Raw genomic sequence first — 27147 nt, 5'->3', positions numbered from 1 at the left:
CAAAGCTATTTTGTGTACCTAAACAATTGTGGAAGTATAGCCTTCATCTTGCCCAATAATTCTTTCTTCACCGCTGCTCAATCTCCCCTTCAGGTAAGCAGTGGCTCACCTTACAGTCCTTTTGCAAATCTTGATCTAAACTCATAATTTCCCTTGTGATACTGTATCAAATGCTCTACTGATAAATTAAATTTACTGCATTTCCTCTGTCTGGATAATCAGTTATCAAAGAAAGTTATCAGATTAGTCTACTACAAACTACCTTTGGCAAACTCATGTTTTGTTTCATCCCATTTTCCATTTACCTACATGTCTTTTCCATTATTTTTTCCTTTAACATTTGCTGCACTCATGCTGTTGAAGCTCCTGATGTTACATCAACATCAAAGAGGTGTAAGTGAGATCAGAATCAGTTTCAATACGCTGTAGTAGAGCCTTGCAAAAGCCTATTCATTCTCATGACTGAAAAAAGCTACGTTCTCATCTGGCAGACAACTGAAACATCAATTTTATTTTTCATTGTCATTATAGCAAAGGGCAGGTGGGCTGATTTTGAGGCTTGGCTGGTGAATGTTTGCAATGATGTGCAAAAGGGTTTCTAGAGATAGGATCAGAGACATCTACCTGCACATTAGAGTGCTTGGACACTTGCATTCGAAAAATCTTAATGTATGTATCAGTAATGAAAATCTTAATTAAGAACACTGCATCATTGTCCATGAACTCACTTTCTTTCTCTGTGTGTGAAGCTCTTTGTGTATTGCAGCATCTACCTGGTCTAGACAGACAGAGCCCTCAAAGAGTGTGTCTGGCAGATCTCTTGATTATTAACAACTAACAAATGACAAACCCTTACTCTTCTTTTGTCTCAACACTGAAACTCAGAATAGTAGAGCATATAGCGTAACTTGGGAGTTTGTTTGGACTTTTTACTTTGTCTATGGCTTTTTCCACTGCATTGTTATATTGGTGAGTTTCAAAATCCAGTAGCATTGATTAGAATTGAATGATGTAACTTAGAGCTACCAAAATGTGCAGAGGCTATTTACCCAATAGTATATTTTTTCCTTTAGGAACAATGTACTTGCCTGGGCCATGTTCTGTATGCACAAAAAAGTACACTAATGGATGTGACGACTGCAATGTTAATCTCCCCAAACTCAGAAAATTTAGAGTGAAGGCTCCCAGAGCAACCTTGCCTCTGCCCCTTGCTTATGATAAGGTCTCTTACTTTCTTACTTAAGGTCTCTTACCTTGGCTTTCCAAGGGAGACAGTACAGAAAGAAGACAGGGAGAACAGGGAGGAACTGCTTGAGGTTTTTTCCCTGTAATTGTCTTCCAGTGACATTTGTTTGTTGAGCACCACTTGTATGTTTGATGTGGTTTGAAACACATCCAGAAAACCTCTCCAAGTAGTGGACATACAACTGATTTATAGGTGTACTGATAGCAGCACAAATAGTGTAAGGTAAGGAAGAGTGTATGCATGCCAGAGTTGTCTCTTTTGCTTCCAGATGAGGGTGAGTCAGTCTGTCTTCTCAGATTCAGTGTCATGTCACTGACACTGGTGGTTTCTGTGGACTCACACCTGCATGGTAGGAGGATGTGTCTCAGGAAAGGCAGGAGCATGAGATACTGCTATTTACTTTGAATAAGAAACAACTATAGAGTCTCTTGTTGTCTATACATATCATCACTGTTGAGACCCATATAAAAACCTACACAGGCAGTGACTTTATTTTTTCATCCTTAGAAAGAATTTCTTCAGTCTGACAGAAGAGTTCATGCTGAGGCCAGTAGTTCATGCAAGGCACAAAAGCTGCATATGCCTTTATATTGTCACATAAAAAACAGTTCTGAGAGTGAAACCCATGTAATCCAATAATCCCTCAGACCACAGCTGCTGTTTCAGCCATCATTAATATTCTCAAAACCAACACTTACTTCCCTAAGACATCAGAACCTGAAATATTCCAGATTAAATAAAGTGGGATACAAAGATGATTAGTGGACTGGAGGATCCCTCTTATGTGGAAAGGCTGAGGGAGCTGGGCCTGTTCAGCCTTGGGAAGAGACGGCTGAGAGGGAATATTATAAAGGTATGTGAGAACAACAGTGTGTCCTTGTAGCCAAGAAGGCCAATGGGATCCTGAGGTGCATTAGGAAGAGAGTTGCCAGCAGGTCAAGGGAGGTGATCCTGCTCCTCTGCTCAGCCCTGGTGAGGCACATCTGGAGTGCTGTGACCAATTCTGGGCTCCTCAGGACAGGAGGGATATGGAGCTCCTGAAGCCAGTGCAGCAGAGAATGAAAAAGATGATTAAGGGACTGGCTCATCCCTCTTAGGACAGGCTGAGGGAGCTGGGTCTGTTCAGCCTCCAGAACAGATGACTGAGAGGGGATCTCACCAGTCTGTCAGTATCTGAGGGGAGGATGCCAGGGGGATGGAGCCAGGCTCTGCTCAGTGGTGCTGAGCATGGGACAAGAGACAATGGGCAGAAACTGATGCACAGGAAGCTCCACCTGAACATGAGGAACAACTTCTTCACTGTGCAGGTGACCAAGCACTGGAACAGGTTGCTCAGAGAAGTTGTGGAGTCTCCCTCACTGGAGATATTCCAAACCCATCTAGACACACTCCTATGCCATGTACTCTGGGGTGGCCCTGCTTGAGCAGGGAGGTTGGAGCAGATGACCCAGATGACCCATTCCAACCCTTCCAACCTACCCAGCCTGTGATTCTGTGAAATTGCTGATTCTTCACTGCTTGGTATCAGGTCAGTGCATTTCTATCTAGGCAGAATACAAGGGAGGAATCACCTCCAGTCTGATTTGATTTCATTCTATACTAAAATGCAAATATGCAGTAATTAGAACTGTCCCCTAGTCTTCCTGCTACAGCTCAGTCACAGATTGCAAGAAGAGTATCTTTTTTTTTAATCCTTTTTCTTTTTTTTTCTTTTTTCTTTTTTTTTTTTACTGGTCATTTACACAATTGGCTGTCTGCAGTTAGAAATGTGTAGCTCAGTGTCTGGAAGAATTTTTAAGAAAATAAAGATATCTTATTATGGTAAAAACCTTGTTATTCCAAAACCGAATGGTTTCAAACATGTCGGTGCTGCTACTTCTCTTTCAGGACTATGTACGTGTCAAGTTTGATGTTTTAAAACAAAGCTGTGTTATAATTATACAAGCATGTTTAAGAAAAAAAAGGCTTATGGAAAACTTAACAGCTGGAAACTGTTTTTTGAATACTTTGATGACTCAAAAGCAGCTGAATGGGTTTTTGCAAAACTTTACCAAAAATGACATTTCTGGATTGAGACAAGGCATGAGAAATAGCAGCTGAAAAGGTAACAGTTTCACAAAGGTATGAGCAAATATAGACAGAGATTATTTAATTCATTAACTTCCACTGTACAGTTGTTAATGTAATGCTATAAAAATAAAAGGATTCATATTTATATAGTTTTTCAAGGATTTCAAAGATCTGTACTAGACTTTAAGGAATTAAGCTTTTTAGCTGAGCACTAATCAAATCTTAATATTTATATTTCATTGGAATACCTCATATTCAAACAGGAAAACAAAGACATAGAGAAAGGTGGAGGGTTTGCCAGAGTCTGCACAGAAAGAGAAGACCACATGTAGCACCCGTGCCTTTGGATTGCTCAGCTTGGCAGTGTGGGAGCACACTTGGCATCAGAGAGCTCCTGACTTCTCTCTCCATCTGACTACCGCTTCAGGCACACCCAGCTTGTAGGTGAACAGCCTCTCTCACACACATAGGCTGGGCTCAGGTATCCAGCTCACTTCTTTCTGTCTCCACACTTCATTCCCAAAGGCAAAGTCTGCCAAATTCTGGCTGCTGTGATTGTGAAACTTGACTTCATTCAAGTATCACTCCCATTTCAAGTGTGCATACACTCCTTCTCCCCCTGTTCTCGAGGACTGCCAAGGTGGGAGAGCTGTCACCAGAAACCTCTTCTGGGGTCTTTTTCAGTGCATGGTTCAGTCTATAACTCTAACAATAACTTCACTGTTTGAAACCTCAGTCACTGAATAAATATGATTTTACTGCTGCTTAGTTTGGATGTTGAACTGTATTGGAGGAAACTGCTCTACTTTCGTACTGAATTTTTTTTCAGGGTGGTGTGTGTGAAAAATAACACAAATAGGAGTGTTTTTGGATGGTCACACTGAGCAGTCAGCAAGAAGAAAAGTACAGGATGGTGAAGGGAAATCTGTAGTAAAAGCAGTATAAGCTTGTGGTTTGCTTGCAGGACCAAGAACATGAATTTTTCCCTTTAACCCCAGCTGTAAAACTCTCTCCCCATGGTGGGGAAATCACTTGATGTCCTTTTGTTGCACTTCAATTTCATCTTCATGGTGTGAACCATCACCCAGCTCACCAGAATACCATTCCTCTTGAAGTTTGGATATCAGCAGAGGTTTTGTAGAGATACTTTCCTAACTCAACAAGCCCACTCTTTGTCAATGTTAAGAGTGTCATTGTCTTACTTTTCCAATTAAACAGGCTTTTATGGCTTTCATTTTTTTAACTTGGCAAAGTCACCAGTTCTGGGAACAAAGATTCAGTGCTGCCTTGTGCATTATGCAGATTTCCAGCAGCAACCTCAGATTAAAACTTTGGTATTGATATTTTCAGTGGGACATAGTTTCATTTTCTTACCACAGTTGATCTGAGCTTCTTGAGAAATGGTAATCATGAGACATTGCTATCTTTGTAGGCACATTTGCAGTAGCCCCAGATTTGGTTCAATTTAATCTCTGTACCTAAACTATGAAGTTACATGAGGAAAAACTTGAATTTAGCCAGGTAGGAGCACCTAACTCCACAGATTCTCTCAGCAAAAGCAGTTGTCATCAGTCTTTTCTCAGCTTTACAAAAGTTTTGGCAGTGTGCCCTATATATTGACCATTTTGCTCGCAAAGGGCCTCAGTTTTGCTTTCCCTTTATCATTTCCACTTTGAGCTGTCTAGTATTGCAGTGGTTCTCACAAGAAGCTGTCCATGTATTACTGCCAAAACCAGAATCACAGCCTATGCCAGCCTTTAACTGGTCATTAAAAGGAAATTACACTCTTATCATTTTGCTAGCAGTATCACTTCCTCAGCTTCACAAATAATTATCTGATCCAAAACTTCTCCACTATTGTGTTTAAGTGTTTTGCGAGTCTTATACCTAAAAAAAAATTCAAAGACTGAGCAGTGTTGTTATGCGTATCTCTCCTTCTTGTATGTGAATATCCTAAGCACCAGGAAGTGCCAGGTTCATGGATCTTTTTGTCAGAACTCATCAGTTCATGCTTTCTGAGTCATCTTTTAGATTGTATGAATTTTAAATATTTGTTGGCTAGAGGATGATATGTTGACATTATTGCATAGAGAAAAGAGGAGAAGAACTACCAAAAGGCAGAAGCCAGCGAGTTGGGTAGTCTGTTGAAGATATCCTTTCCTAGAGAAAAAGTTACATCCTGTAATGCCCAGGTCAGTTGGATATAACAGCATTGCAGGCTGATAAATTCTTTGCTTTCTTGCTAAGTATTATGAACAGAATTTACAAAAAAAAAAAAAAAAACAAACCCAAAAAACAACACACAAAAAAAACCCCCAAACCCAAACAAAAAAAACACCCAACAAATAGATGATTTATTACAATTGCATTTCAACTACGATTGAAGTAGGAGGAACAAATCTAGTAAACAGTGTTAGAAAGAATTTCTCATTGTAGTCCATACAAGAACTGGCATAATTTAAGTAGCATGGGTGCATATGGGATGCATTTAGGCAGCAGCAGAAACTTCACAGCATCCTCTTTGCTCCCACTCCATCAGGTTTTTGTTCTTCAGCTCAGCTGCCTTTGCAGGACTGCATCTTAAGGTGTTGCCAGTTTTGGCTGAAAGTTTTCAGAATGTTGCTGAAAAAAAAGGAGACAGAAAAGACAAGTAAAATTTTCATTTCTCTTGCTGAATTGAAACAGCAAAACTGGTTTGGCTGTTTTGGTGTAAGAGGCAAAGCAGAAAGTACAGCCCCTCCATTTAAAATAAAATTACTACTTTACAACCCACTTTGCACACATGAGCCAGGAAGGCAGGCAGGATATGGGTTGTGACAGAAACAGGCTGCAAGGAGAAGCAATGCAATCTCTTGCTCATCTTAAGCAACAGGATGACCCTTTGATGCTGTCTATCTGCACAAAATTCTGTTGAGCTGGCAGAACAAGGTTGTGCTAACTTTGTTTGCACAGTCCACTTGTATGCATGTGCTATTTGTGAATTTGTGAACCTTCCCCTCAGCCCATTTACAGTTTGCCGAGGGATTTAGCAGAGTTTTGAAATCTCACAGAAGTCTGGCTAGTCAGATGTAACATTTAATGAAATTGGTTTGTATTGCAACAGGATTGGTGGGAGGATCAAAGGCTTGGTGTAAAATAAAAGGTTTTTGGTTTCTGTGTGCTGAAATGCTTCTATTTTCCTTATATTTTTATTAGTGTATATTAAGTAATTGAATTCTCCAACAGTAAGTAAAAAACTCTACTAAAGCAGTTATTAAAGAACGCCTCTTCAGTTTCTGTGACAAGGGCTGAGTGTTACTGCTATAAAGGGTCTCAGAAACTGTGTTCTTTTAAGGCTGATCAAAATTTAGTTTTAAAATCAGAGGTGTGCAACTGGACAACACAGTATATCTAATAATTTTGGTTTAGTGTGAAGAGCTTAGGGTCAGCTAGAAATTTGGCAGATTGTCTCTCAGGTCAGGAAGTAATTTTGGTTTACAGATTTAAAAGCCAAATTCTGATCTAGTATTTCTTAAATGTCAGAACAATCCTCTGACCTTGAAAATTACTTTCTCTGTATACTTTTGGGGCTTTTAAGTAAAAAAGGCCTTCTTCATAGTGAAATGTGGTAGTCATCAAATCTGAGAACTTAGAGAAGGGAGGGTGACATTAACTCCTCTTTTCTTTCCCTTTGCCAGTGCAAGAATGGGCTTCATTCATATCAATGGCAACTGGAGGGAAAAAGATGTGCTAATCTTTGACTGGGCTTTGAGTTTATTTCCATAATGTGCACTGTGGCTTCTCCAAGGATGAGTCCTCTGTCTGCAGTCTTTCAGACTTCAGTAATAAGAGGGGAGGACAAGTTTCTCTGCTCTCTTTCAGAACTTAACCTCCAATGCCTTGATTTCACTTTGTCCCCACCTAAGCACTGCAGGAGGATAAAGGCCATATTTAGTGCAGCTGGCCAGTTGCACACTTCTGATCATTCCTGGCCCTTAATAATATCATTGGTTGAACTTAAATATGGCATTTGAGCAGCCCATTTAGTTTATGAATCTCCAGTATTGTCCTTTTCTGGAAAGTAATTTTGCTACATCTGAAATTATGATGAAAACTGGAAATCTGCCCTTCCTTCATCCCTTCTCCATCCACCTTTTCTTCTCACTCTTGCATTTCCTTTTGGAAAGGAGGTATCTGTGTGGTGCCCCTGTTTACAGCAGAGCAGAAGCAGCCTGCCCTTCTCACAGTGAACGAGAAATTGAATGGGAGGGAGCAGCCTGAAGCCTTTCTCTCTCCCCTGAAAATGAAGCCTAACTCATCCTCATGGCTCCCAGATGCTGCTGCTCTATGCAAAACTGAGTTCAGATCTTTTTGGTTCTGATATGATGAACCTCAAAACTTCCTATGGTGAGAGCTCGGAGCCTCTTCTGCCTCAGTTATCCATAGTATCTAATGTTAAGGCATTCTCCAAGACTTTCTGCCCAAGGATTTGCAATTACTAAGTGATTGTTAATGACTTAGCTTTCCCTGCATTTCTGTGAAGTAGGGAGGTCATATATTCAGCATTTAGCTGTAGGGGAAACTGAGACACAGGATGAGTCTGGATTTAGCAGAATACCTGAGCACATAGTTCTTTGAATTTAAGGGTCATTTCAAGAGATTTTCTGAGAAGTCATTTGAAATATGTGAAATATCAAGTTGTTTGCGGAAAAGCATCTTATAAATAACTGCATGGTGTTCATAGCAATCAATTAATTAGGTACCACTGTTACATAGAAATGGAAAAACCGAGGCACTGCATTTGTTTTAAGGTCAAGCAACCTAAGAGCTTATGGTCACAGAGTTAAGCAGCTTTCTTTACTTAGTGTTTGTGGTTACATTCCTTCCTTTCTCCATGTAGCTGACCATTTAAAAGAATGAACAAAGCTTTTTGGAGAAGAGATTAAATTTGGAGGTGTTGGCTGTTGTGTTCCAAGGTGATGGTTATTCAGCCAGCTTACAATGTAGTAGTATTATAAATTATTAAGTGCATTGGAACCTTAAAAAGTAATATCTGCTCAATTATATGCTAACTTAATGTAGAATAAACACCTACTACTGATCGGTAGTTAAATTATTTAATCTAGAACTAATCTACAGTTCAAACTAGTTTTGAAAATTGAGTAGTTCTATATCTGAAAATAATTAATTGTTCAAACCCATAGAGCTAAATCCAGCAGTGACATAAATGATAGGAGAGAATAACACATCGGACATCAGTGTGTGGGAAAATAAGTAACAAAATAATAGATGTTGCCCTGGTTCTCTCTTATCCTGGCCAGTATCACACACTTTTGTTGGTAGAGCTTTTTTCTGGTGCTGGCTTTGTCCAATTCCTCCCTCCAGCATTTGAGTTCCAGCACTTTTATGATTATTTCACAGGGAGATTTGGTAGAGGTTTATGTTTTCTTTGCCCTGCATCCATTTACACCCATTCTGTGACCTGGCATGGGGCGTGGGCCCTGGCTGCTCCTGCAGAAGAGTTTGGCTTGGCAGGGCTGACCCCTCCCTCCGGCTAGGAGAGCTGCCTTCCAGAGCACTCCTGGTGACCTCATTGGAATTGTTACTGATTCATCCTGATGTGAAGATGAGCAGATGTCAGGCCAGTAGTCCTCAGTGATGAAGTGTTTCCAGGGTCCCGTTTCAGGAAAAATACCAAGCTCCTTTGATGAAGAAGAAAAAAAAAAACTTTTATTTTTTTTCTCTCTTTATCTCCAAACCCCTCCACAGAACAACATGGGGAGAAGGAGAATAGCAAATGTTCAATGGGAAATTTTGTCTTAATTTTTTTCTTCTCAAGAAAAAAATTCCACACGCAAATCAAAACAAGATGGGGCCCTGGAGCCCCACCTGCTGACTTGAGGGAACAGAGAGAGGGAAGGAAAGATGCCTGGTCATGTGCCAAGCATTCAGCACTGGGCTTGTAGCACTGTGATGTGGCACTTGAAGCTCTAGGGGCCTGGAGCCAGCGATACAAATGCAACAAGAACTCTTATGAAAACGAGCCTCTTAACAGCGTGTGGAGCTGGTCTGTGATGGCCTCAGGAAATCCCCCTGGCTAGACAGGGCCTTTTTATCCACTACATTGCTCTGACTCAAAGAGAAATCTCACGTAGCTTCCTCGACCAGAAACTATGCATGCATATAATCTACAGCGTGGGGATTTAGAATTTCATTATTTTCAGGTAGTCATTCCCTTCCTTCTGCTCTGAAGAAGTCTTCCCTACCTCTCTTTGTTGTCTCATCTCGGGTAGAGTCCGGTGCTGCAAGCACATGGCGCGTCCTCAGCCACAGGGCTTCGTGCTGTCCTTGCTTTGTGGTCACACCCTCAGCTGATGGACACTGGCCTAGGGCCACTGGTTGAAGTTGGGATTTTCACTCCTTGTACATTTGGCCCTTTAAAGACCTGAGAACTACTTTTGATAGCATCACAACTGGCAACACTTGTTTTCAGGCTCAGGACCATCTACGAGCAAATGCTTGCGTATTAATTACAACAAAGAGCAAATCTACTTGACATTTGATTTTGTTTTTCTTGTTTCCTTGCAAGCTTGAAAATGAGCTGCTTTTGCCAAAGGAAAAAAAAAACCAAAACACATTTCACGCCTTTTTTTTTTTTTAACTTGAAATAGGCCCCTTGAAAAAAACTGACATGTTAAACACCAGCAAGAAAATTATTATTTGGACATATGGCTCCTCTTCCTGAACTTTGCAGAGAGGTTAGATAACGCTCTTTCACATCTTAAAAGACTAGACTGCTGCTACATTACTAACATATTCTTATGTAATAATCTGGCACTGATGATACTTTATCCACTCCCAGTAATTTAAGACTCATTTATGGTTCGGTCAGTTAGGAGGGATTTTGTTTTTTCACAGATTATCTTCCAATTTGTTTGTTTTTTCATTACACTGTCCAGAAGCAGAAATAGCATAGCATAGCATAGCACAGAATAGCATAGCATAGCATAGAATAGAATAGAATCATATTGTGTCTGTCTTTCAAGAGGGCTTTGCATTGTATAGATTGTTTCTATTAAACACGGCATGATTAATACAAAAGTAAAACTAAATTTTAAAATCTAGTTTTTAAATTAGGAAAAACTCATCAGAACCCATCCATTTACTTTTCAGAGAAGCCTGTTTCATAAAGTGAAAAAATCTGTAAGAATTAATATAAGATTGTCAAACCATCTAAGATAGTGAAATATCACAGAAAGATTGTCATTGCCCTTGACACAACAGATGTTGGCACTGATGTAAGGTCTGGAGATACTTGCAGAATGCAGAGTTATATAGGTGAGCTGGCCAGAAGACAGTGAAAATATTTGCAGTTTTGGAGTATGAGAATGAAACCTTAGGAAACTTTTTCATAAAGAAACTAGCTTTGAAAAGACTAGGACCAGGACCCTACTAGTGGGTGAGGGAGAATGGGAGCCTATTAATTTTGAACTAGAGTTTCTATCCTCATCCCAAGAAACTTCCCTGATAATATTTGCCTTGAAAATTATGTTTATCACAATTTGTTTTGTGTTCAGTGACAGAGATCATTGGAAAATTGTGGATTCACAGAATCCTGGAATAATAAAAATCAGAAAGAACCTTCTTAAGTCATCTGGGTCCAACCCTGACCCTGCTCAAAGTAGAGCCAGTGAGGATGAGGTTACTTTTTTAACCAGCTTGTTCATCTGTGCATGTATGTATGTGTCTTTATAGTGATTTTAGAAGTGCTTGTATACTACTGTCCATTTTTTCAATAACTCTTTCTGAAACTTGAGATTTTTTAGAATCATTTTAGGTTCTCTCACTGATAAGCAGGAACTCTTGTTCAGAAACTGGCCTGCACAGAAATGAATGTGCAGGTGTACAGCCACTGTACCCAGCTCGTGATGAGCCTGGTTCCTTCCTTTCATTGCAAGACAACTATTTTTTAGTGACAGTAGGGGCTTAAATATCTCACCTAAGTAATAAAATAATGCTGTTACCAAGGACTACCATTGACTATTCTTAGACTGAACCCTTTTCCTGCACAGAGGGGGGACCCTAGTTCTGCTACCCTGCATTAATTGCTGCTGTTTGTTGCACATGGGATGTTCTACCAGATGGAGTAGTGGTCTAATCTGATGTGGCAGCTCCTACATTTTTATCTTGTAAGTGCTTTCCTTACATGAATTAATTCTGAAAACACTCTTGTGATGTTAGTCATTGTTATGATTCCCATTTTAGAGACCCTGAGTCTAATTCTTAATTATACTAATTCTTCCTTATGCTAGTGGGGTTCCGGATCTATGAAAGGGTCTCCCAACTGAGGGAGATGGATTGCAGAAATGTCAATGGCGAAATGAGAGTTTATTGCCCTCTAGCAATTCTCTGTTTCTCTGAGGTTGAAGAGAAATACTGGAAGACAAGTATAAAAGTGGTTCTGTTGATTTGTACTAAGGGGTACACAGGAGCTGCATAGCTCAAGCCTGTAAGAGTTGTTGTATTAGACAAAATTAAATTATTTAGATTGTTGACACTTCTTTCACTGTGGCCACAGTCTCATCAAAAGAAAGGGAAAGCCACCTCTGCTGGCCCGTTTTTTCCTTTAATCAGGATACATTATCAGAGTATTGACATCCTGCCTCCCCAAAAAAAACCTCAAAAACAAAACAATAACCCCAGAAGAAGAGGCAGTGAGCTTGAGGAAGGGAGAAAGAGACTGAGGTTTTCCCAGGAATGAATAGCAAGCCATTTTAAAAGTATTCATTATGTGCTGTAACCAGAAGAAAGACCTTCTGTCTTTCTGTATGATAAAACTACCAGTGAGATGTATTGCAAGATAATTAGGAGCAAACAGGCAGGAAAAATGAGTGATGTGCTACTCTTCATTTCCTGAGCCGCTCGTGTTCCAGTCACTGTGCAAGCTGCAGCTCTGTCTGTGGAGAGACTGGAGATGGAAATCAACCCTCTCTGTGTCCTCTTCCCTTATGGCTTCACCCAGCTGAAGAATGTGATGGACGGTTATATCTGCTGCAGAAAAGAGTCAGAACTCTACACCCTCCTCTGAGTTTTTGCTTCCCACTCTATTTATATCCAAGTCTAAGAGATTAAGTGGTATGTGCAGATAGAGACCCTTCTGCAGCTGTCCCTGAGACAAAACTAATGGTTGAACAGAGAAAACAAAAGGCCTCAGTGGGGTTATTTTGGTGGCAATCTCATGTTTTTGGCATGCTGTGGCTGTACAGCTCCCCACATTGCAAGCAATGTTGTTGTTCTTACAAAGGTTTTGTCTAGAATGAGGAATATGAAAATAATTACAATTTTTCCTCGATGTTGAGCCCTGAATGAGCCCTCGATGTTGAAAAGCCTCCTGAAACAAGGCATCTTTAGATAAGACAGGCTGGAAGCAGAGGCACAATACCTATCACCTCCAAATGCAGGAAGTAAGATTTGTGACTATGTGACAGCACCAAAGTTAGCAAGAGGGATATGTAACATGTTTCCCGTCAGCATTTAGAACAGAAGTGGGGCAGACGTCCGCTTCAAAGTTCTTCAAATCAGAATTACAATTGTCTACCCGTGAACATATAAGAGAAAATTAAACCTCCTGACATCCTGAGATACTTATCCTTCTTTCAAAAATCATAGAATAAGATATAATAGAACAGAGCAGAATAGGCTGACTGTAACACAAGATGCTGATTCAATAATTTTAATTTTGGAGCAGAGATGCAATTGGTAACAATAGTATGGATCATGATAGAGGGTAGAGAATTAATGTTTTCAAGTGTTTAAAAATCTTTGTGAGCCTTCACAATAAACTTCCTTATAAATGTACAGAAAACATGTTACCTGCAAAAATTGTATCCTCATTGATCTGCTTTTTAACCAGTGATCAGATTTCCCTAATTTTTTGTAAAATCACTCTTTCAAAATGTTACTTTTTGACCCAATGCAGCTGAGGAGGGAGAAAAGCAGGAGTCCTGCTCTTCTCATGTCTTCTCGACCAGATGTTTTATGGAGTTCCCCTAGGTTGCACTGTTGCTTTTCCAGTGAAGGCAGGGGGATTGCACTGATGCCCAGGAGGGTATGGCTCACTTTTCAGCACATCTTACTGCGGTGGTAGTGCACTAAAACAAAAGAAGAAACATGTCTCTCATAGACCAGTTTGCAGAATTTTCTCCTTTTTTTAAAAGAGAGGCTCTTCTGTAAATTAGGCCATTATATTTGGATTGTCTGAGCGAATAAAAATATGGAGACACTCTGATATTTCCCTTTACAGTTCCCTATTGTCAACAAATCTCCCAAAGGAATTGCCTTGGGAACTGAGAATTGAACATTGTAGGTAAAAGGTGCTTTAGGAGCCAATCCTGGACATTCCATATAGTTGGGGCAGGAGGAGGGTGGGGGGAAGTGAGGGATGAGGAGGGCTGATTCTGGTAATCAGTGCAGGAAGGAACAAGCTTGTTTGTTTTGCCCCAGAAAATCAAATGGCATATATGACAGAAATGACCCAGATGCAAGGCACGGTACCTCTTTCTCCCTTTAGCATGCAGAGGTACCTACTGAGCACAGTGGTGCAAGTTAGGAAGGATGCTTTCCCAAAAGATAAGCAAGGAGTTGATTTCTCTAACAAGTGGACCTCCCAGTCTCTTTCTCTAATTTCTTACATACTGAATAATAACCGTGTATTCACCCTCTCCAACATGCTGTGCTGGTTTACATCTCTGAACAAAAAGCACAGACTCACAGCTGTTTATGAAGACAAGCCAATAAATCTAGAGGAATATATTTATACAACTCATCCTGAGATTACACAGTTAAATTCCATTTTTTCAAATAGACAGAGCTCCTTCTTTGCAAAGGAACCAAGTTCCTCTCCGTGCCACCCAGATCTGTTGATTTGCCATTAATGTCAGTTCTTGTCAGCTGTACCGAGTACTACAAGTTGCATTGCAGAATACTTTATATACATTAAAGGAGTAAGTACTCTGACATTTCCCTGTCCTGCTTTTGGCTGGTGTTAAGTGATTCATATAGAAGTCAGAAGGTGAGGAGTAGTTCTGGTGGCTTTTCCTTTCATAAATACTGCCATTTGCCAATGGCAAATCCAGGTGCAGTTCTCATAAAGATCTCTTCCAATTCTGTAGCAACATACGGAGAGGTTGTCATACATATGAGTCTGAAAACTTGTTGCAGCACTGATTGCCTTTTCCATAGCAAACAGCAAACTTTTTTCAACTGATCCGAGACTAAGCTTTCAATTATTGATCCTTTGGCTAAATCTCCCTGATACATGAAATAATTTATATGAAGGAAGAGCAAGCAAGAGGGTACCATGCAAAGCTAGAAATCATCATTAAGTATCTGAGTTAAAATCTGTGATAATAATCTCGAGAGGGGAAGGTGATGTACATTTTCTGGAGCTCCTCCTGGCCTTTTGCATTCATTTAGACTTCAAATCAGCTCTTGGATGATATTCATGTAGAAAGCAGGAGGTCCTTGACTTCTGTAGCTTCCAGTAGAAGGGGACCAACTAAGAGCAGGACTTAACAGTAGTGTTTTCTACATTAGGTGCTATAGGAGATTTGAGGATCTCTGTATCAGGAACAAATGCTAATAAAATATGTGCCACATAGTAAAAACTCACCTGGGTGAAGTGCTGCTCCTTCTGATATCAATGGAAATTTCCTTTTGACCAGGGGTTGCTATGGCAGCAAGCAGTGGAAATGAGAACAAGGACATTTTGATATGTCTACACTGTGGATTGCAAATTATGATACCCGAGTTAGTTTTAAACAGTCTTGCAAGGAGTGGTCTAGTTAAGGCAGACTGAAACACCACGTGGCCTAATTTACCATGCTAAGCAGTTTACTTTCCTCTGTGCTCAGGGTATGTTGATGCCTTGGGTAGAGCAGAGGGGAAGAGGTATTTGAGGAAATGCATCTTTTAGGGCGATGGGGTAAGGGCCAGACTGTGGTCTAGGGAAGGAGAAATAGCATGGGATTAAGTAAGCTAGAAAGCAAGAAGAGCAGCAGTCCGTGGAGTCAACTGAATGGAAGCAAATCCAAAAGCAACAGAAGATGTGCGGGTTTGGGGAGCCAGGTTCCAAAGAGTCTCATCCTGTGGCAGTGTACTTTGTTCTTCTCCTTGAAGGTCAGCTTAGGGCTTCTGTCTCTCAGCAATTTCTTTGTCAGGAAGACACAGTCAAATCACTCAATGAAGTGTCCTCACAGTCTTCCAGTGGTTGATCCCCTCGTCAGCGCCGTTTTAGTAGAGCTGCTGCTGGCGCTGCCGGCTGAAGTGGTGGAGTCCTGTATTACAGCTCCACAGGTGCCAAGCCGCCCCAGCCTCGGCAGTGACATGGAACAGCTTTTAAGTTGACTTTTAAGGAAAACGCTGAGAAATTATACTGAAAATGCACTACTGTAATGCTAATGTTACTAAGCCAAACACTTAAAAGTTAGGAAATGCCACAGCTAATGTTGTCCATGCAACCTTAGGGAGGGCCCTGTGTACCATTACCACAGCTTGTAATTACATGACAGCACACTGTTTCTTCAGTGAATATCTGCATAAGGTGGTCAGGTCCTCTGCATATTTTATTAGAAGCGTAGCCCAGAGCTGTTTTGCACTCTGTTGGATTATTACATTGGTACTGACCCAGGGAAGAGACTTGTCTGTGTCACCGTGCTCTACAAAATCCCATCTGAAAAGGAGTTAAGGCTTTTGATGGTGCTGTATTTCTCTTAAATCTCCTTTTCTAATCTTTGGGACATCTACCTTCCATTATATTCGTGAAAAATGCATATTTTGGGGAGGCTGAGCAGAGAACTCCTAAATAACCTCATTAAGCCCAATGTCACAATTGTTTCTGCAATGTGTCCCTTTCCTATTGACTGTTTGGGTCTTCTGTAAACTGTGCTGAGTCAATGGGCCCCAATGAGGCTGGTAGGCAGATGGGATGCAGCCACCCAGCATGTAACATTTAAAAAGGTGAAAAAGGGCTGGAACCCACCTTTTCCCGTAGCAGAAGTTGATAGAAGGAATGAATAATAGTGACATCTCCCATCAGCTCTCCATCATCTCACATAAAAGCTAGTGCCAGATTTGCCTGGAGACCTATGTCAAAAAATGATAAAAATAATATAGAGACATTGATAGGACTTCTGTCTTTTGTTTCTTCCTTCCTTAAGCATTTGTACCTAAAATACAGAGTGAGGGGAGAATCCCACCACTCCCTCTGAAAGGCCAGCCGTCGGCTGCATTGTGAGTCCCTTCTCTACTTTCTTCACATGCTTTTGAGTGGCACTGGCAGGTTAGTTATGCCCATTTAAAAGTTTATATACAGCAGATGTTCATGGAGCTCATCAGGAATTATGGATTTGCTGTTGTAGCTGTAGCCCTGTACAAAATACAGAAAACGTATTTGGAACACAGAGAAAATACCTGCCTTGCGCAATAAATTCAGACACCTCCCTTGGTGCTGTTTGCTCAAGAGGGGACATCTGATCCCCTGATGAGGGGACATTCAGTGTCCTGAAACCCAAAGCAGGTCCCTTGCATCTAACAAGGGAGAGTTCTGGCAAGGGCAGAGGTGTGATGTCCAGAGGGTGAACATGCTGACAGCTCCCTCCCAGAGCAGGGTGTTATCTGCTGGCTTCTTTCTCAGAGGGAGAGGCCAACTGGCCCACACCTTTTAAGAAGCAGACTTTGCACAAGTGTCATAAATCTCTTGCCTTGCCTGCTATACAGTGCTGTCAGTGCACTGGGTATCACTAGGAACCATCCATTTGAACTGTACTTCATTTTGCAGCCCAGGGTAGAAGAAACAGATTACTTTGCCACCTATGTGGGGGGATAATTTCTCCACTTCCTTGGTGCCTGAGACTTGTCTTACCCCAATATCCAGTCCTGCCTTTTCACAACAGCTTCATCTGTACCCTCTCAGTGCTCGATTTGTCTGTGTTTGTGCAGACATGCATGGCATGGAGCTTGTGCAGTTCCAGAATCATAACATTCCGGTGATCCATCAGGAAAATTTGACTGAAGGGCAGCATGGTCTTGCTTTAAGTGAGCCAAGGTAGCAGGCAAACCTGCACACCCTTGCCCACCCTGCAACACAGGTAGTATTTGAAGACTGAGGGAAGGTGCAGGTGTTTATTTCGGCAAAAGCTGCAGTGATGTGTTAAAAAGAGAGGGAAGGGATCTCCCAGCTTTTTGGAGATGGCCTCTGTATAATGCCATTTGAATCTTACTTTTTGTTTGGTGGTAAGTTTTAATAGTTATCCTTTGAGGATTTTTCCTGCGAGCTTATCTGAATACACCAACAGTCTTTTTTGTAATATTCGCATTTCCCCTTTGGTTCAGCCGAGCCCACTGACAGATCATTCAAATTCAATTGTTTTATGTCTAAGCTGAACAGCTAATTAAAGTAGGGATGATTAACCTGACTGGCAGTGTCGCTCTCTCTCCCTCGCTCTCTCGCTCCCTCCCTCCCTCCTGTTCCAATCAGTCTTTTTCTCACACTCTCCCTCTCCCTCTCTCTCTCTCTCTCTCTCCCTCTCTCTCTGTCTTTTGCTCTACTCTGTGTGTGTGTGTGTGTGTGTGTGTGTGTGTGTGTGTGTGTGTGTGTGTGTGTGTGTGGTTTTTTTTCCTCTCTCCTAAACGTGGTCTGCTTGCTGATGGCAGAATGGCACTCGGAGATTTGTGCATTGTGTCTGGTTTCCTACGGGCAGGCTGACCCAGTGCCTCTAGGGACTTATCAATAGACCACTCAGAAGAGACAGAGACAGGAGAAAGGAGGAGGGGTGGGGGGGGAGAGAAAGAGAGAGGGAGAAAGAGAGAGAGAGAGAGAGAGAGAGAGAGAGAGAGAGAGAATCAATATCAAGAATAGAAGGAGCTCCGAAGCCATTTTTTATTTTTTTTTAAAGAAGTATCAGGACTTGGGAAGAGGGTGACAAAGAAGGTTTTTCAAAGAGGCAGTGGAGGAGGTTCTAATAAATTTGGAAGGAAACAGTTCCCTGTCTTGGGAAAAAAGGAGAACTCCTGGCTGATTAGCATTCACACCAGGTATGAGATGTTCCCTACCCCTTATCACTGTCGCAACCGAGATGGAAAAAAGCGCTTTACCCCCCACCCCCCCCCCCTTTTTTTTTTTTGGTTGTTTGTTGGGTTTTTTTTTTCTTGCCTTCTTTCCCCCCACCCCCTCAGCCGGCTCTGCTCTTTAAGTAGATGGAGCGAGCGTTTATTTTGGTACGTTGGTTGGTGGTGGCAGGGGGAGTGCGAGCTGTGGGCATTTGTGTGCTGGGAGCAGGGAGAATGGAAGCAGGGCAGCGGGGAGGGGGCGGGTGGGAGAAGAGCCGGGAGTGTGTTACTGTGTCTCCTCTTTGTGCACCCCTGGGGGGGGTTACCCAAGTTCATTTCCAGCAGGTGGATTTAGACAGGGAGTTACTTAACGCTTGACCGCCAGTTTTGAAAAAAAGGGGAAAAAAAAAAAAGGGAAAAAAAAAAAAAGACCTGCTTCCTATGTCTATTAAAGGAAGCTCCAATTTTTTCCCTCTCTCCTCTCTCTCTCTTTCCTCTCTTCCTAACCAGACAGCGGGAGGGTTTCTGGCTCCTCGCCAGCCCAAAAGCCTCTAAGTGTTTTGCACTTGTTTCAGGGAGCCCGGGGATTTTTTTCAGCATTTTCACTAGAGAACAAAGAGTTCTTTACAAAGGAAGGGGGAGAGCGAGCTTAACGCCTGAGATATGTTTTTCTATTTTTATTAGGGATTTTTTTTCCCCCTCCTAAAAAGAATGAGGGAGAAGTAAAGCACAAAATGTGTGGCAGCAACAAAATAGATTGAAAGGAGATGCAGTTCCCTTACCTCCAAATTATAATTTGGAAATAATAAGAACAGGAATGGAAAGGGGACAAGAAGAAGTGAGTTTGGTATGTCATTCTTTTCTCCCTTTTTTAAACTCTCTCTTTATATTCCAATTGCTGTTTTGCCAATTTACCTAGCATCTTTTTTTTTCTTTTTTTTTTCTTTTTTTTCTTTTTTTTTTTGTTATGGCATATAAGTTATACTGCAAACAGTTTCTGTTTACTTAAAAAATCAACCAACAAATTTTTACAGGGAGAAAAAAAAAGAGGGAAGTGGGGTGGGTTTGGTAATAAAGAAGCAAATTAGTGGGAACAAAAATCTTTCACTTTCTGTCACTTAGAAAAAAAGTTGGTAATGGCTTGTTGAAGCTAGGATCCTAAAATACAGATGGGGCACTAACGTCTGTGTCCACGGACCCAGCTTTCCCCTGACCATCTGTCTAAAAGTCACCTCTCGTTGGCGCCTCAAATGATTAGTAAGAGCTCAGGGATTTTTTTTTTTTTTGTTTATGTGTTTGTTTGCTTGTTCCTCTTGTTAGGTGGGACTTTCTTTTAAATGGCTCCATTTCACCTTCTGAGTTTAGTTCTTCAGTCGAGCCCCAGACTGAGGGTTTCAGGATGGACTTTCTTGCACTGTAGATTTTTTGTCCTTCTGAATGTGTTTCTTATAGATACACTCTTTGTCTATTTGTACGTGAAATAGGTACATGTAACTTTCAAGGGAATAGCGCATCATGTTTAAGGAGATGTTTGATTTGAATTTTGTTGCATACAGTGTATAGCACACAGGATCTTCCCTACAGCATCTCCTGTGCAGTGATTAGAATATAGTTTGAGAGTATATACTGTTGCAAATTCAGTAGCTTAAGGAAGTGCTTTCTTTAGCCAAATTCTGCCTTCCTTCCTATATTGATTTGTATTTTCCTGGCTTTGACAAATTGACAATCTAAGAGCAGCATCATATGGCAGAGGTACAGAAAACAAGAGAGGAAACTGCATGTTATATCCCCCCTAAAAATCCTCAGCACACAACACACAAAACTAGATAAAATTATTAGAGAGTTATGATGCTCTTTCTGGCTACACTACTACTACAATACGTTGATTTTTATTTTCATGGTGCTGGCTTTCCTCAGAAGAGGTTGTCTGTTACAGCTTCGTAGGCATCGCATATGTGTTGTAACACTGCTTTTAAGCAACACCTATGCATTGTGTAAGTGTACACAGGGAATTAGTCCATTTACATATCCTCATATGATGAGGGGGAGAAAAATCCATCCTTGGGCTCTACTTGCACCGCTTTAGAAATCCCAGTACCCTACAGTGGCAAAACATGCTGCAGGATACAGCGCGTCCCGTGCAGAAACTGGGGAACGGGGAAACTGTCCGTGACAAGTGAAACTACCAGTTAAAACTCAGTTTTGTTTTCATACCAGTATCTAGACTGAGGGCTTGCACTCCCACAGCTTCATTCGCTGGGACTCTTCCCTCTCCAAAGCTGTGGTGGGCACAGCTCTCCCAGCAGAAGTTGGGGATTCATCACAGGCTGAAGTCCTCCGCTCCAAGTACAGGTTCCTTTGCTGCAGGTAACCCAGGTGTTCTGCTTTTCCATGGGTAGCACCAATAGTGGTGCCAAGCTAAAAGTACTCAGCGGGCTCCCCAGTTAAATGTGGAATGCTTGGCCGAGAGGGATGGACTACCATAACAAATAGAAAAACTTTTGGCAAATTACAAATGCCTTTCTTTCACTTAAAATCCTTGCTTTCCTCATTCCTCCAGAGAGTTTTTCCAACTCCTGATGTTTTTCATGGTCTGAATATTTTCTGTGACTTTCCTCTCTTGCTCTCTCCAAAAAAGAAAAAAAAAAAAATCACAGGAAAAGTAAGCAAAAGAGAGCAGAAATGGGACTTGGCCTTTGAAGTTTTCCATAGGATAAGCAGTCTCGGGTTTTTCTGCCTGAATATTTTTTCTTCTCCCCCCCACCCAACCTCTCCATCCCCTCTTTACTTTTTTTTTTTTTAATCTGACGTTTTTGGTGAGAATTTTGTATCTGCAACCCTGGAGATGGTAATATATGAGAGAGGTCAGAACAGAGCTGAAAACTAGATTTAGCCCCCCAGTCTCTACTAGAAGGCATCTTCCAGTGGCTGTCACTGCATCCAGAAGTAGGGAGAAGGACGATAGCTGTCTTTTGGAGACTCCGTGGACCTGACCTGAGAGTAACACATTCACAGTACAGGAGAAAAGAGAGAGAGGGGGAAAAAAAATTTAGAAAATGGGGAAAGAAAAGCTCTTTGAGCAGTAACACACTGGCTCTTTCTTCCTGCAGGCAATCCGCTCCAGCTCCTGGCGACGTGTCCTGCACTATCAGATATCATATGACTCTTTATTTGGACTCCCGTTAGCAGTATGGGCCTGTTAGGAGGCTGTTTGTTTTCTTTTCCTTTCATTTCCTTCTTCTTAGTTTCTCCCCTATTTTATGTGTGCCCGTGTGAGCGTATCCCCTTTATAATCTCTCTTTTTGTGCTGAAGCTTTATAGAAAAAAAAAAAAAAACCTTAATCATTTCCCAGGGTTGTTTTTAATCCTCTGCCAAAATTGAAGTTCATTGTCGAGTTGTAAAAATAAATAACACCTTTTGGCTTTATTTCTCTCTTTTGCTTCTTCCTGTGCCCTTTCTGGCACTTCTCGGTGTGTCCATATGTACCCGTCCGTGTCTCCCTGTGTCTCCTGCCTGCGTGGGTGAAGTTGGGATACACCTATGTCAGTCTAAGGAGGAGTACAGAGCTGCCTGCTGCCGCTCCATGCCGTTCCTTTCACTTTCATAAACTTCCCTTTGTTTATTTATTTATTTCATTTGGGCACCTTCTCCACACCGAGTTTGAAAAGCTGTCAGGCAGCGATCCCTATACTGGGGTTTTCTGCATTTAGGTGGGGAAATGGGGTAAGTTAGGGCTGTGAGAAAATGAAACCTGCTGGAGGAAGAAAGGATGAAGTGAGAGTTAGGAATTAGACACGCTTTGTGTACGCCGCCCATAAAAGTTTCCTGCATCAGAACTCTGGTGCCTAATAATAGGAGGAGGGGAGCCAGACAGCAGCTAACAACTGAAGGTGTGTAGCAAAGTAGCCTTGTGGCAGCAGCATTTCTGATACCGGGTCACATTTAGTTAAGGGAGGTATTTTTCCCTGTTCGTGCTGTCTTTAGTACTGCATTATTTAGACAAAGACCGCTGCAAAACTTTTTTGTCTGAAAATGGTAAGTCATGTCAACAGAAATACTGAATTGAAATTGAATTTACTAAATCGTTGCAAGGAAAAAGGTTTGTCTTTCCAAAAGAGCGGTAATGTTTTGTTTTGATACTTTCCTATGCAATGTTTTAATTTCTCTTTGTGAACTAAGGATTAATGTTGAGAATTGTCAAGAATTGATTTTTAAAGTTGGGGGGGGGGGAAGGAAAATCCTTAAAACATTCCAAAATGAGAGGTTTTGAAGGGAGGAGATTTAAGTTTTATCAGAGGAATTTAAAGCGTTCAGGTTTTTTTTCGTTTGCTTCAGTCTTTTGCAACCTGAATCATAATATACTTTGTCAAGCAAACCAGTAAATGAGCTTTTTTCACAACTTTGCTTCGTCTGTAATTATTGCTGTATTTTTATGGAACTTGGTGCTTTATTTGTCTGAATTTGGTAAGATCAGCAAAGCCAAAATCCTTTTTGCACTGTAAAGACACAAAGGAGTTACTGATACTTTCTATCAGAGGAAGGTGCTTTGGCCAGCGAGTCCTTCTACCAAGTTGTGCTGTTCAGCAGTGACTGAGTGCAGGCTGATCGCCACGCTCCAGGAGAAAGTATGGACAGATTTTGGGGTGTGATTTATATGCATTTTGGGCTGATATTCTTATTAACACAGCTGAAGAACTGTAAGTTTTAGCCTTTCCTCTCCAGCGTATACTTAGGCCAGTGTACAAAAGCAATTTTGTAAGTCAGGCAAATACAGACCAGAGGGTTTTTTGTTAAGAATCCAGAAACAATTGCATTTCAGCTGTACCGTAGGTGTGTAAATTGAGGTTGCCCAGCTAGTTGGTGATGTTTCTTACTTCTCATCTAAGACACCTTCCCACTGAAATCAGTGCAGGTTTTCCTGAGAAAAGGAAATTAAAAACAGAGATAGAAGATTGGGATTTAGGGTGGTCCCCTTGAATCAGTGTTGGAAACCAGAAACCCCAGTGTGTGCTTACACAGCACAGCTTCCGTCTGGAGCCTGCAGGGTGCACTCGCTTTAGTGGAGGTGCTAGATCTGAGTTGAGATGAGTCCTGCAGTCTGAAGCTTTATTTGTATAGTTCAGTTCCTCCAGATAAATACCAGTGTCTGCTTCGCTCTCAACAGCACACCATTTCTTTTTACTTCGTTTTTGCCAATTGTCCCAATGAGGACTGAGAGACTCTTTGACCAGAGGCAACATTTTCAGGCTTCTTTCCTTTTCTCTCTTCCTTGACCAACTTAAAACCAGCTTCACTGTAACGTTTCATGCTTAGGCACATTCATGCTCCTGAGGAAGCAATTACAAACTTTGTTGGAAGAAATCTGGTTTTGGAGTAAATGTTACGAATGTTTAAGAATTGTGTGTTCTGTGTGCACGGTACATGATGTTCCCTGGTACTCTACGCGTGCTCCAGTGCTCTGAGCAATCCTTGCTGTGGGTATTGTATTTATTTGTCAGCTCATACAGGTAGCCACCCATGAATTTAGTTGACTTGACAATCAGTAAATAGCTCCACGATAAGGCTGAAGTTTGAGAGCAGTGTAAGTGGGAATTAAAAGGCTTCTTTCAAGTTTTTGGCCATTTCAATGAATTGTTGCTCAGCATCTTTCTTTATAGGAAAAAAACCCCACGCTCTTCAGATTTCTTCAACATCTCTGCAGAGTGGATTCTTTCATTTCAAAGATCTTACAAGCTTAAATAATTACAAAAGACATATTTAGCTACCTCACAAAATAAATATAGCAAAGAGGTGCAGAGAGCTGAAAGCCAAGTGCTGTAGCTAATGCCTGAAAGTGGTGCTCTGGGCTGGGCAGAGGAGGACAGGCTTGCCACTGCTGAAGTTTTGTTAGCATAACTAGGACTTGGTGGAATTGCACCAAAGTTGTGTTTTGACTTGGCTTAACTTCACTGCTTTCATCTGACTTTTTTTCTAAGCCAGCCCAATCCAGATCTGTTCAGCGCTCAGGAGGGTGATAGCCAAGGGACAAAACAGCTTGTCTGACACATGTCTCTTTAGTGCACCAGTGTGTGGCTTGTGAGGCCTCAGACTGGATCACCACTGTCAAGAGAAATGAGTTTTCCTACAGCGTAATAAGTTGTCCTGCTGCTTTCAGATGTCAGAGATCCCCAGTTCAGCACTTGGTGAAAAGGTCTGCTCTCAGAAGAGGTTTGCCTTCCATTTAACATTTCCTTAGTGCATGCAAGTAATGTAAATGTGATGTGGCCAGTAGGAGCAACAAATTCTGGTTTATTTTTGCCAGGATATAAGTATTTGCTCTATGTCTATATTAATGTAATGGTGAGATGGTATTTCAACCTAAACACCAATTTCAGTAGCTTACCGCTAAAAAATGAGCTTTATTGAAATGTCAAGTAGTTGTTCCAAGCTCAGAGGTGAAGCTTATACTGTTTTGGAAAGTATGAGGAAAGTCATGGTTAGTTTTTTTTCTCTTTTTTCTTTTTTAATGTGTTGGGCAGCCACACTAAGGCGCATTTTCTGATTAACTAATTACTGAAACCCATTAATTTTTTCATTCTCTTTCTATTTTTAATTTTTCTTACTTCTTCAATACAAAATGAAAATTATAAAGAGCTAATTTCCTTAAACTAATTAGACTCACAATTTTGATCTCGCAAAACCCAGGAAATTCCAAGCCATGTTTTTTTGTAACTCTGCCATGTTGCACATGCCTCTCTCCTCTTTGAAACCCTTGTCTTGGCCTTCAAAAAATCCTGGGACAACACTCAACACTTGCCTGAGCCAGCCTTCTTGGTCCAAACTCTCCTGAACTTCTGGCACTGCTAGGCATCCAGATCCAGATTTTGTGATTTAAGCTCATCACTTTTGAAAATAACAACATGGAATTTCCAGACATTTCTTTGTAAGAAATAAAGGGTATAAAATAAACCAAAAGAAATTAATATTTAGAGTGAGTCTGTTTCCAATGAAGCCAGCACAAGCAGAATCCACATCCTCTGGCTAAAATTTCTCATGGCACTTTCCAAAACTTGATTTTTGCTCAGATGGCCTTTTCAGTTTTGACCATCTGGAGAGCAGTTCAGTTAGTTACATGGAATATTCTTTAGGCAGTCCTCTGAATAGGACTCCTAAAACTCTTTGACCTGTTAATCTCAACTACATATCCCGTCAAGCCTGTATGAGAAATAATTTTTGTTCCACGCTCCCAGAGAAGAGGGTTTAGTAATAATTTCTTTGGCTGGAGAATCAGGAAATACCAGTAAAAGCTCTTTGAAATGAAGATGCCAAAGTCTTCTTCAGTGAGATCAGCTGTGATACATAGATAGATAGATAGATAGATAGATAGATAGATAGATAGATAGATAGATAATCTCTTTTTTTCTTGTTGAAATATATCCCCACAATTTTCAGAAGGCGCAGAAAATTATCAGTGCCGCAATAACCTTGTACAGCTGGAGAGTGCTAAGCAGGGTGGATCTGAGGCAGACATCCCTGCTAATGAGAGGAGCCACCAAGCTGGTTTCAGGCTTTAGTTTGTGCCATTGCTTGCATACTGCTGAAGCACCAGGGTGTATCCTCCAAGAAAACTTCCTCTCTGTAATAATTTTTAACATCCTGATCCAATTCTTTACCTTCTATTTTCATTAAATTCTCAGCAAAGTCATTTCTGTCTGACAAGCATGGCAAAAATGGACCCTATCTAAGTAGTCTCTACTACTCATACAGTTAAAACTTCCACCCCTCATAAACAACAAAAATAACAACAACTACTACTACATCAAAAGAACATATATAGTAGAAAGTTAAGGGGAGCATTGATTTTCAGCCTATTCATTTTGTATTATGCTCATGTCATACACCGTAAGACTTCTCTGGTGCTTGCTTTGGAGAACCTTTTTGAAACTCTGTAGAACTGCACCAAGTAAAGTCAGTGAGTGAGAAGCAATCCTGTTTCTGATCAAAAGGAAGTAATCTGTCAACTAATGATGACAGAAACCTGGAGAGCTTAAGGTGCTCCTTTTTATCAGAGACACAAAAATAGAGATTCAGATGGCTGCAAAAGATTGCATCATGTCCTGGCTAAGTTTCAGTGAAGGTAATTGTATTTAGCCTCCTTGGATTCCCTCTGAAGTGTCAGTTGTGCAGAGCAATGTTCAGTTCCAGACCTCAACCTCACCATAAGGGTATGGATCACAGTTAAGCAGCTGCCACCTCCCACTCTTGGGATGGCTGTATTAGCTCAGCTCAAAGTAATCACTTTGCAATTTGATCAATGACTGACTCAACAATAACAACAGTCAACACCTCTCTTCCATACCTTCATCTGTCTAAAATGCTTGTTTTAAAATCTGACAGCTTGGGTCTCTTCCCCTCAATGGTCTGGTGATGTTTGTAAGAACTATCTCTATTTTGCAGATGAGGAAACTGAGGCACAGAAATGTTTAAGTGACTTTTCTAAATGCACGCAGCAAATCAATGGCAGAGCCAGAAGAATAACTTGGGAATCCTGGTTCTCAGTCTCATCCTCTGAGCACTAGGAAACACTACCCCTCTGAATGTAAGTTATTGTTATTAAGATGTGGTTTATCTTTCATGTGAGTCGCCATCTGTTATATTGCCTACTTGCTATTAGTTATGAAAGCTATTCAAATTTTAAACTGTTTTGCATTCTCACAGCTACTTAAGCCCACAGTAGACTTTTTGACAACAATAACAGCGCTTC

The 27147-nt window shown here is 41.1% G+C and overlaps 1 protein-coding gene across 47 annotated transcripts in view; it reads left to right on the top strand.

Moving 5' to 3' along the window:
- Positions 1-27147, top strand: part of ZBTB20 (zinc finger and BTB domain containing 20) — a 478730-nt gene that overhangs the window by 368433 nt on the left and 83150 nt on the right. For 2 of the 47 annotated variants that reach the window (XM_038148169.1, XM_038148002.1), the window contains one exon: positions 26841-26982. The exons of 42 other annotated variants lie outside the window; for them this stretch is intronic. The gene's annotated coding sequence lies outside the window, so the exon portion shown is untranslated. Of the gene's footprint in view, positions 1-17940; positions 18389-18456; positions 19251-19360; positions 22440-26840; positions 26983-27147 lie in introns of those variants that run through there. 3 more of the 47 variants (XM_038151142.1, XM_038151047.1, XM_038150961.1) reach the window with 3 other exon arrangements.

The sequence above is a fragment of the Motacilla alba genome, chromosome 1 (assembly GCF_015832195.1).
Source record: "Motacilla alba alba isolate MOTALB_02 chromosome 1, Motacilla_alba_V1.0_pri, whole genome shotgun sequence".
In the NCBI taxonomy this organism is placed as follows: Eukaryota; Metazoa; Chordata; class Aves; order Passeriformes; family Motacillidae; genus Motacilla; species Motacilla alba.
This window is presented reverse-complemented; position numbering and strand designations above follow the sequence as displayed.